The sequence below is a fragment of the Octopus bimaculoides genome, chromosome 7 (genome assembly GCF_001194135.2).
Source record: "Octopus bimaculoides isolate UCB-OBI-ISO-001 chromosome 7, ASM119413v2, whole genome shotgun sequence".
Lineage (NCBI taxonomy): Eukaryota > Metazoa > Mollusca > Cephalopoda > Octopoda > Octopodidae > Octopus > Octopus bimaculoides.
Genome location: NC_068987.1, coordinates 16,134,575 through 16,145,091, shown reverse-complemented (window position 1 = coordinate 16,145,091; position 10,517 = coordinate 16,134,575). Strand labels below are relative to the sequence as shown.

Below are 10,517 nucleotides of genomic sequence, written 5' to 3'. Positions count from 1 at the left end.
TATATATATATATATATATTCAATTCCAAACAATATCAAACTCATAAAACCTACAATTGTTTCCATACCCAATTCAATTTGAGAAATATATATATATATATAAATCAAACAAGCTTCCTTCAGTTTGTCTACAGAAAGCTTTGGTCAGCTCAGGGCTGAGAAGAAACCTGCCTAAGGTGTCACACACATAGTGGGACTGAACTAAAGACTATGTTTGGGCAAGTATCTTCTATAGCCCCAGATCAACCAAAGAGAAAGTGAATAAACAGGATCATGAAACCATTGGATTGAATGCTTTACAACATTGCACCAAAATCTCAGAGGTCAACTTTGCTTTTTATCCTTTCAAGCTTGGTAAATAAAATACTGACCCAGGAGGATGGATAAGCACAATTGTATGAGTATCGGACAAGCCATGTAGTATCTGTTCTGGTTCTTTGCATTCTGAATTCAAATTCTGTCCAAGACTTTTTCACCCTAACAGAGGTAAACTGTCCAATCCACAATCAGTTTAGACAGACCTAAAACCAACATAATCTGTTGAATCTTCAACAAGTAGATCTTGTTGAATCTTCAACAAATGGTGGAATGGAATGAAATATAAGAAAGACATTAAGTAGTGAGATATTCAAAACTTTCTTCCCCAGTTAAATCAATGAAATCTCAGCACAGGTGTTGCCATGTGGTTAAGATGCTTTCTTTCCAACCATGTGATCTCAAGATCAGTCCCCCATTGCATGGCATCTTGGGTAAGTGACTTCTATTGTAGCCCCAGGCCAACTAAACCCTTATGAGAGGGAATTTAAAAAAAACAGAAATGGAAAGAAGCCTGTCATTGAGATGTGTGTATGCTGCAAATGGATGAGGACAGCTGTGTGAAAAAGTGTCACCCCCTAGCAGTTGAGAGAACCTGTGGAAGAGGTAGACCCAAGAAGATGTGGTGAAGCACGACCTTCGAACATTGGACCTCACTGAGGCAATGACAAGTGACCGAGACCTTTGGTGATATGCTGTGCTTGAGAAGACCCAGCAAGCCAAGTGAGACCATAACCGTGGCCTATGCCTGTGCAGCATAACCAGCCCATTTAAGAGTACCCTTCAATCATTGGACAATAAACTATGCTTGTGAAGACCTGTTGAGGCAAGTGAAATCGTTGTCGTGGCCAATGATAGTACCGCCTATAGGCACCTGTGCCAGTGGAACGTTAGAAGCACCATTCGAGCGTGATCATTGCCAGGGCCACTGACTGGCTCCTGTGTCAGTGGCTCCCTGTGACAGATTTTGAGGTCCATGCTTCAGCCAGCCAAGCCTATAGGTAAATCTAGTACTGCTTGAAAAATTGAGCTGAAAAGGTGAAGTTGATGTTAATGGGATTTGAACTCAGAAAGTCAAAGGCTGGAAGTAAATATCACAAAGTATTCTATCTGTGTTGTAAAGATTCTGAGTCAATCCACTGCCTTTTGTAGCATTTTGTTTGGAGTTAGTAACAAGCTTTTCAACCAACCTTTCCAAGTTTTTTTGCTATTTAATGATCATATGTAAATTAATATACACACATAAATACAGCAGAAACAGCTGTAAGCTAATGAAGTTGATTTTCTAATTCCTGTCCGTTATTCAATAATTAATACATACATACATATTTGTGTGTCTGTCTGTCTGTCTATATATATATATATATATATATATATGGAATGAGCTTCCTGCAATTTCCTTCAACCAAATTCACTAAGAAAGCATGGGTTAGCCCATGGCTATAGAAGACACATACTCAAGATGCTGTGCAGAGGGACTGAACCTAAAACTACATGGTTCCAAAGTGAATTTCTTCACAACAAAGTCATATCTACTCCTAATTATCTCTCACTCAATATATACATATTATATATATATATATATATATATATATATTAGAGAGAGAGAGAAGGGAAGAAAGAGGGAGAGGAAGATGAACAAACACACAAGTTTTCTGAAACATTAACACTTTTTTTGTTTGTTGATATTGTAGCTTCTGTCAGTGTTTGTTATTGTAGTTTTCTCTATATCAGCCTAAAGCTGTAACAGTAGTAGATCGACTTGTTAGGTTAGTATTTTAGAAATACTTAGACAGATTAGTTAGAAAGATACTTTGGAAACAGCATAACTGGTACGGTAAAGAGACCGAAATAGAAGAGCAGAATGATCAGTGTTAATGTTATTACTGTTATAGGAAACAGAAATACTGAGATTGCAGTGTTAGAAATCTCTATAATGCTGCTGTTCTTTTAGCCCTGAGCCAGCCATCATTGAGCAGGGCCATGGTAAGTGTTCTAACAATGAACATCACTATATATATATATATATATATAGGCACAGGAGTGGCTGTGTGGTAAGTAGCTTGCTTACCAGCCACATGGTTCTGGGTTCAGTCCCACTGCGTAGTACCTTATGCAAGTGTCTTCTACAATAGCCTCAGGATGACCCAAAGCTTTGTGAGTGGAATTGGTGGATAGAACTTGAAAGAAGCCAGCGGTATATATACGTTTGTGTGTCTGTGTTTCCCCCCACCACCACTGCTTGACAACCGAATGTTGGTGTGTTTACGTCCCTGTAACTTAGCGGTTCTGCAAAAGAAACCGATAGAATAAGTACTAGGCTTACAAAGAGTAAATCTGTTCAACTGAAGGCGGTGCTCCAGCATGGCCGCAGTCAAATGACAAACAAATAAAAGAATATATATATATATGTACACATATATTGTTTTATTTGTTTCAATAAGTAGACTGTAGCCATGCTGGTACAACTTGAAGGATTTGGTCAAAAAATCGACTTCAGTACGCATATTTTGAAAGCATGGTACTTTGTCTTTCAGTCTTTTTAGTCGAACTGCTAATTTACGGGGATATAAACAAACTGATACCTGTTGTCAAGCAGTGTGAAGGACAAACAAAGACGCGCGCACACACGAAATCCAGTCACAAGGCCTTGGTCGGCAAAGCGCTATAATTGAAGACATTTGCCCAAAATGCCAAGCGGTGGGACTGAACTCATAGCGACAAGACTGGGAAGCAAGCTTCTTAACCACACAGCCACGCCTGGGCCTCAACATAACAGCCGTTTGGAGTACAGGAAGCAATTTTATCACTCAACTTTCTGCAGTCAATAAAAGTTATTACCTATTCATTCTGGTACTTGGATCGATCAACACAACATACAGGAGTAAAAGACGTTAGTCGTTCGTCGAGAAAGAGAGAGAGGAAAAAAGAACAGGGCGTTTCGTGAAAATAATACCTATACAATAAACGCTAAATGTTGACAATCTACCTAATCGAGTATATATCCTAGACGGAAAGGTGTGGCTTTGTGCCTAATCGTTATAGGTGTGTTTATTGCTACCGTGGTTGTGCACAGGTAATATGAGAGAGGAGAAGAAATCTATAGATGGCTATCGTACAACACCGATACTCCGGAACATCTTATAATCCGTACTAATTGTACAAGTAAAAACTTCAAATTACCGCGGCCGCCAGTATTAGTTAACTGGTACCTTACACGGCACAGTATTAATAAACTTGTATCATTTATACTAACGTACAGGTGCCTCTAGTTCATTTAATTATTGAAGTAAATTTAATATTTATTTAATATAGAGCGTGTTGACCAAGGTGACGGTCCATATGGACTATATGTAATCTGAACCTTCCCCCCCCCCTTTTTTTTTTACGGAATCCCACGTTTTAGGCTAAGGAGATTCCGATTCTGAAATAAAATTTTCAAAAATCTCAATTTCAAAATTTCGATTCCCGCCCCCGCCCCTTATATAGATCCACAGGGTAAACCTAACCCTAACTCAAACCCTAACCCTGACCCTAACCCTAACACTAGTTTTGTGAGATTTGGCTGTTATTTCTAGCATGTAAATAGCCTGCTTGGTGGGGGGGGGAATTGAAATTTTTCAAACAATTTTAATTCAGAATCGGAATCTCCATAGTCTAAAACGTGGGATTCCGTAAAAAAAAAATTAATAAATAAGGGGGGGGGGAGGTTCAGATTACATATAGTCCGTCTCCGCCAATCAATGTTGTACCTGTAGCTGTTTATTAGGCGTATGTTAGGCCCGATTAGGAACATACGTATGATGAAAGGAATTCCAGTCTTGACCATTCAGTCACTCTGTACATCAAGGACTGCACGTAAGTCCAATACGTCCCCCGAAACGGCAGGGTGTTCCAACCGTGACCATGCACTTATTTTGCATACCGAGGGCTACACAGAATTCCAATACGTACTTCCGACTTCGAAACGGAGGTTATGAGTGCTTGGTTTGAGGACGACTTGGTTGTTATATCTAGCATATAGAGCGACCACATAGAGGCTCCCTTGTTGGTCGATTTGCCTTAAAGTTGAATGAAGCAATATTCGATGTTTACTTTTGCTGGTATAGTCATAGTGTAGCTAGATCGATTGGTTATCGTGTTTGCCATATAAAAGTGTGTTAGCGCCTAACTATTCTGTATTATTGTATTTTATAATATAGCAAAACAGCGTGGTGTGCATATGTATATAAATATAGAGAGAGAGGGAGATATATATGTACACATTTTGTGTTGAATAACTGGGTGCACGTGATGTATGTAAATGTGTGTGCGTGCACATTGTGTGTGTGTGTGTGTAGGGAGTACATATCTTCCAAAATGTGGACATGTGATGTGTGTATGTATGAATGAGCACATGCTGTGTTGTTAACTCCAGGTCAGCTCTGATCAATTAAAGCTTATGATCAGGGGCATTCCAACCGTGACAACCCCGAGTTTTGCTTTGTTGCTTTTTGTCCTATGTGCGAGAAAGCCAGGACCATATAATCCAAAGTACTCTATTCTAAAACGGTGGGGATGAAAAACAGAGAATTTGGCTTCTATTTCTAACCGAGCGAGCGATCACGGAGAGGCCACCCTCGCACATGTAAACATGTTTAGGTATACGTGAGATGTGAAAATATAAGCATGTATGTAATGAAAAGATTACATGGAGCGATGCTATACCGTGTACATACATGTGTAAAGTGATATGTAGAGCGTGTATATTTATATGTGACAGGGTATACGTATATAGATGTATATTTAGGAGAAATTATATGGAGATACGATAGGCGTGGGTGACATGAACTGAATGAATATGCTATACTGTAGATGTTGTTATCGTTTAGCCCAGGACAACTTTGCTCAAGTAGACCTATGACCATAGGTTTCAAACGTTGATCAGGATAGCTCTTGTTTGGGGTTTTGTTCTTTTTAAAGACACCTTCTGCGGAGGAGTTTCAGAATAAGCACCAACTTCGATAATTTCTTCCTATGTTTTATCTAAATTCACAATTATCCAGCGTAATCTTTTGCGAGAGATTAGGTTGCTATTTCTAGCAGGTCGGGACCACATTACAGCTCCCTAGTTGGCTTTATAGATTTAATATTATGTATTATCGGGTAGCCCTAGATCGAACCCGATAGAGCAGATCTATGACAAAAGCATTCTAAACCTTGACCACTCCGTCTTTTCAGACATTTTACCCAGGACTACATTATCTAATATGTTCTCCATTCTTTTTTCTTTTTTTTTAATCCTTATTCTATCTTATACAGGTAGAATGTGATTTGAGATTTGGCTTCTATTTCTAACAGGCAGAGTGATGACAATGTAATTACTATCCGTTTGTTGCCATTATACGAATGTGGTTTTGGAGATAATGGAACCATAATGAAGAACGCAAAACTGACTGATTCAAATTTAGCACACCTACACAAGTGTGCTCCCCACCCCGACTTTGTTTCCTCATAACTTTTTAAAAAATGGGTACTTTTTAATGAAATTTTCTGCAAATACCTTTCAGATGGTGTAGATTACACCAGAATTTAGTGCGAGGCAAAAGGAAATGATAGGCGCGAACACATACATACTAACACACATCACATAATATTTTTCCAAATTTCATTTCGCGTGCGTGCGTGCGTGCGTGCGTGCGTGTGTGTGCGTGCTGTACGCACCCAACTTTTTTTTTCACATTAAATTCCAATATAATCGTGATTATTTGAAATGTATTTTCAGAAAATTTCATTAAAATACTCATTTTTCTGAAAGTTATGAGGAAACAAAGTCGAAGGAGAACACACTTGCGTAGGTATGACTCAAGTTCTATAGGAAATATATTTGTGTCTCGAAGAATGAGATGCAAAGCTTTTCTTGGTGTGATTTGAATTCAAAATATAAACTAAACCAGTTAATGAAGAAACAGAAGATAGCGTAGTTATTTGATGTGCTAGAAATAGTAACCAAATCTCTCTTAAATCACACCTTTACAATCTTACGAAAGGGAACACGTTAATGTCGTGCAAGTTAAATTGAAAAGGTGATATTTGAGGTTAGGACTTCGATCAAGGAATGGTGATGGTCACCGAAATGCCTATGATAATAGGTCAGCTTGACAATGTAGAGGCGGAATCGTGGAGAGTTAGTTGTGTAAAATATCGTCACTGAATGCTGTGTGCATCACACATACACACACACACATTAATGCTGCAAGATTATCACAAGACTATTTATTTACTCAGAGTTTCACGTTCCCGTTCGTCGGACAGTTGCGAATACCTTTGGTATTCGAGTACTATTTTTTCCACCTTGTTTTGCACTTATGTGCTCGCCTGTGTGTGTGTGTGTGTGTGTGTGTGTGTGTGTGTGTGTGTGTGTGTGTGTGTATAACGTTCTGTATATGCATATATCTGTATGCGAGTATGTATATTATATATATGCATATACATATACAATGTTTTGTATATGCATATATCTATGAGTGTATTATATGTTTTGTATATGCATATATCTGCATGTTTTGTATATGCATATATCTGAGTGTATGTGTATTATATATAAACGTTTTGTATATGCATATATCTGTATTATATATGTGAGTGTATGTGTATTATATATGTTTTGTATATGCATATATCTGTATGTGAGTATGTGTATTATATATAGCCACACACACATACATACATATATATACACAGTGAAGTTTTTGCAACTACGAAGTTTTACTATAAATTCTCTTAATTTACCATTCATCCAATCGAAACTACTTGGTTTTAACACTAAAGAGAAAGTACTTTTACCTGACAATGTTACATTTTGGTGGTAGCTGCCCATACAAACTTCAAAGAAGAAATACTGAAAATTAAAACTTTCCTTTTATTCTTGCAGAAGGGAAATAAGAAACCAAATCTAGAGTACATGACAACTTTTGTGACATTCACAACAAACTTTGTACTCTCTTTGACAACTTTTTATATGAGAAATAGGTTTTCTTTGTAACCCTGTAAAGTTGCCAAAATCATAAAGAGGTATTTAATTGTTACCATCTTCACACACAATATATTATTGATAGGAATATAATTTAATTTTCATATTTTATGAGTTTGAAACAATAAAGTTCCCACTTATGTGTGTGTGTATAGTACCTGTGTTGAATGCACATACACTGCAGATTAACAGAAATACACGACTTAGCATGCAAAACTCTTAGCACCATAGTTATCAAAACATAAATGGAATATTTTATAGTGAATGTATACACACTCACGTATACATCATATATATATATATATATATATATATATATACATATACACATGAATATATGAAGTGAGCGTATCAAACAATAAGCTTATTACAAAAACAAATAAAGGGGTGAATGAGTAGGCAGGGGTATATATACTCATGCATATATATACAAACATACACATAATGCATGCATATATATATATATATATATATATATATACAAACATACACATAATGCATGCATATATATATATATATATATATATACAAACATACACATAATGCATATATATATATATATACACAAACATACACATAATGCATATATATACACATGCGTGCATATATTACATACACACATCCATTACATATATACGTGCATGCATGTACAAATTTATAAGAAAAACAAAACACAACCACACGTGCATGCTGTGTGTATTATAAAAAAAATAATCACGTTTAACTAACCTGTCTATATATACATACAGTAATATATGTTTGGTTTCGAGTGCTCGGCTGGCCACGTTTGGTAAAAAGCAAGCAGGTTGTCCTCACAAAATCTCTCTCACTTATGGCAATGTTAAAGAAAAAAAGTTTGTTTCAACTGCCTCTGCCCGCAACTGTCGACTTGCTGTGTGCCCTTAGTCTGTGAGTGTATATATGAGTGTGGATTAGTATGTGTGTCTGTAATAATTATGTCAGTGTCGGCAGTCAACAGCTTCAACACCCCCTCTCAGACATATAATTTACTTACACACACACATATACACTTTATGTATTTAATGTGTGTGTGAGAGAGAGAGAGAGGGGGCTTTTTCTTTGTGTATATGTGTGAGAGAGAGAGCTTTGTCGTGTGTATGTGTGAGAGATTTTGTTTATGTGTGTATATGCGTTTTGTTTGTGTATGTGTGTGTATGCGTTTTATTTGTGTACGTGTGTGTGAGATTTATCGTGTGTAGAGAGAGAGACGAAGAGGTAAAGAGCTGTGTGTGTGTGTGTGTGTGTGAGCTTTATCATGTATATTGAACTTTTGTGTGTGTAAGAGAGGGATAGAGAGCTCTGTGTGTGAGAGTTTTCTTTTGTTTGTGTGTGTGAGCTTATTTATATATATAAGCTTTTTTTATCTTTGTGCGTGCATGTATGTAACGATTAATAGTTGTGTGGGTATATATATATATCAGGCAAATGTGTTAGCAGTCAACAGCTTCAAACCCCACATATATAATTACTTACACACACACACTAACTATTCAGTATGTATATGTGCGTGTATATAACAATGAGTCGCTGTGTGGGTATATGTGTGTCAGGGAAATGTGTCGTCGGCAGTCAACAGATCACCTCCTCCATGCACATACTTACACACATCGTACTACAGTCTATTTAGTACGTATATTCTTCTCTGTGTATATAACTTTCCTTGTGTCTGTGTCATTGAATGTTTTACACTTCGCTATACACCATCATATCGTGTGTGTGTGTGTTCGTTGTGATATGTACGTGCAGATTTCGTTTCGTTTATATTGTCCTTTGTATATAATATGATTGTGTGTGTGTGTTTTTCTTTCACTTGGTTTTTTTTTCTTCAGTCACTGGACTATAGCCATGCTGAAGGCACCACTTTGAAGGAGTCTAATCAAACAAATCGACCCCAGTACTTTTTTTTTTTTTAGTCTAATACTTATTTTATTGGACACTTTGCCGAACCGCTAATTCATGGGGACGTAAATAAACCAACACTGGTTGTCAAGCGGTAGGGGACAAATACAGACACACACATACATAAACACGACGGTCTTCCACACTGTTTCCTCTACATTATCTATCAATATATGCGCGCGTGTGTGTGTGTGTGTGTGTGTAAGTGGACTGCTGCATTTTTGTTGGATCGAGCAGACATATGATTAGAGGCATTCCAACCGTGTCTATCCCATCGATTACAGGGTTATTTATGATTACATTGATATTATTACCCAACGTTTCCTTTCTGTTTTTAAGAAGGGTGAGTGTGATTTTTGTTTAGGAGATTCAACTGTTATTTCTAGCAGTTGGAAGGTACTTCGTTTGGCTTGTCATTTCTATTGTCACATACTTTTGTGACTGCACGTAGACGTTAATGTGTGAGTGTGTATATGTATGTGTGAGTGTAGCATTTTATGTGTATGAGTGTCTGTATGTATGTGAGTATAGCACTTTGTGTCTGTATATGTGTAGCACTTTATGCATAGTTGTGCGTGTGTGGCGCTTTATTCGTACGTGTGAGTGTGTCTATGTATGAAGCGCTTTATGCGTGTGTATGTATGCAAGTGTTGCCGTTGATGTGTATGTGTGTGCGTCTCAGGTATTGCCCCTCCCCCCTTTCTTCCCCCTCCTTACTGCTCTGAGTCAGAGTTACCCGGATGACGGAATCACCTCAACCAGTAGCCGTGACGTCATGCATCATTTGTCATGGACACTGAAAAGGCGGAGCTAATATTTAAAAATGGACCCGCGAAAACTTCCCGAAGCTCTTTCCTCATTTATTTCCTTAACATGTTTGCAATGAAACCCTCAGCCTATGTTGTCTTAACTCATTATGGATACTATTTCTTTCACGAATCATTGATAATATCGACTACGTTTCTATAAAAATCCGTATTGTTGTTGTTACAGAGGCCCACGATCAAAGGCAGTTAAGCCTCCGCTGAGTGACAGTTTTTTATACGTCTGAGACGATATGGGGCTGCATTGTAATGTTTCTTACAAGGGTAGGGCGCTGTGAATATTGAAAAAAAAAAGGGGCACAAATTGCTATGGTTAATAATACAAAGATGGTTTTAAACTTGTATTTGTCCAACATGTGGAAGAGAGAAGTTATATGGATGTAAACTATTTTGCTTTCTCGTTATTAAAGAGCAGGGTACAAAATAAAAATTCACAAATATTTTCT

At 37.3% G+C, this 10,517-nt stretch overlaps 1 protein-coding gene across 2 annotated transcripts in view; it reads right to left on the bottom strand.

The window, feature by feature from the left end:
* LOC106873381 (serine-rich adhesin for platelets) overlaps positions 1-8,255 on the bottom strand; it is a 165,298-nt gene extending 157,043 nt beyond the window's left edge. The window contains exon 1 of one of the 2 annotated variants that reach the window (XM_014920722.2): positions 8,057-8,255. The gene's annotated coding sequence lies outside the window, so the exon portion shown is untranslated. The remainder of the gene's footprint in view (positions 1-8,056) is intronic. The other variant, XM_014920723.2, reaches the window with a different exon arrangement.
* Positions 8,256-10,517: the final 2,262 nt, after the last annotated feature.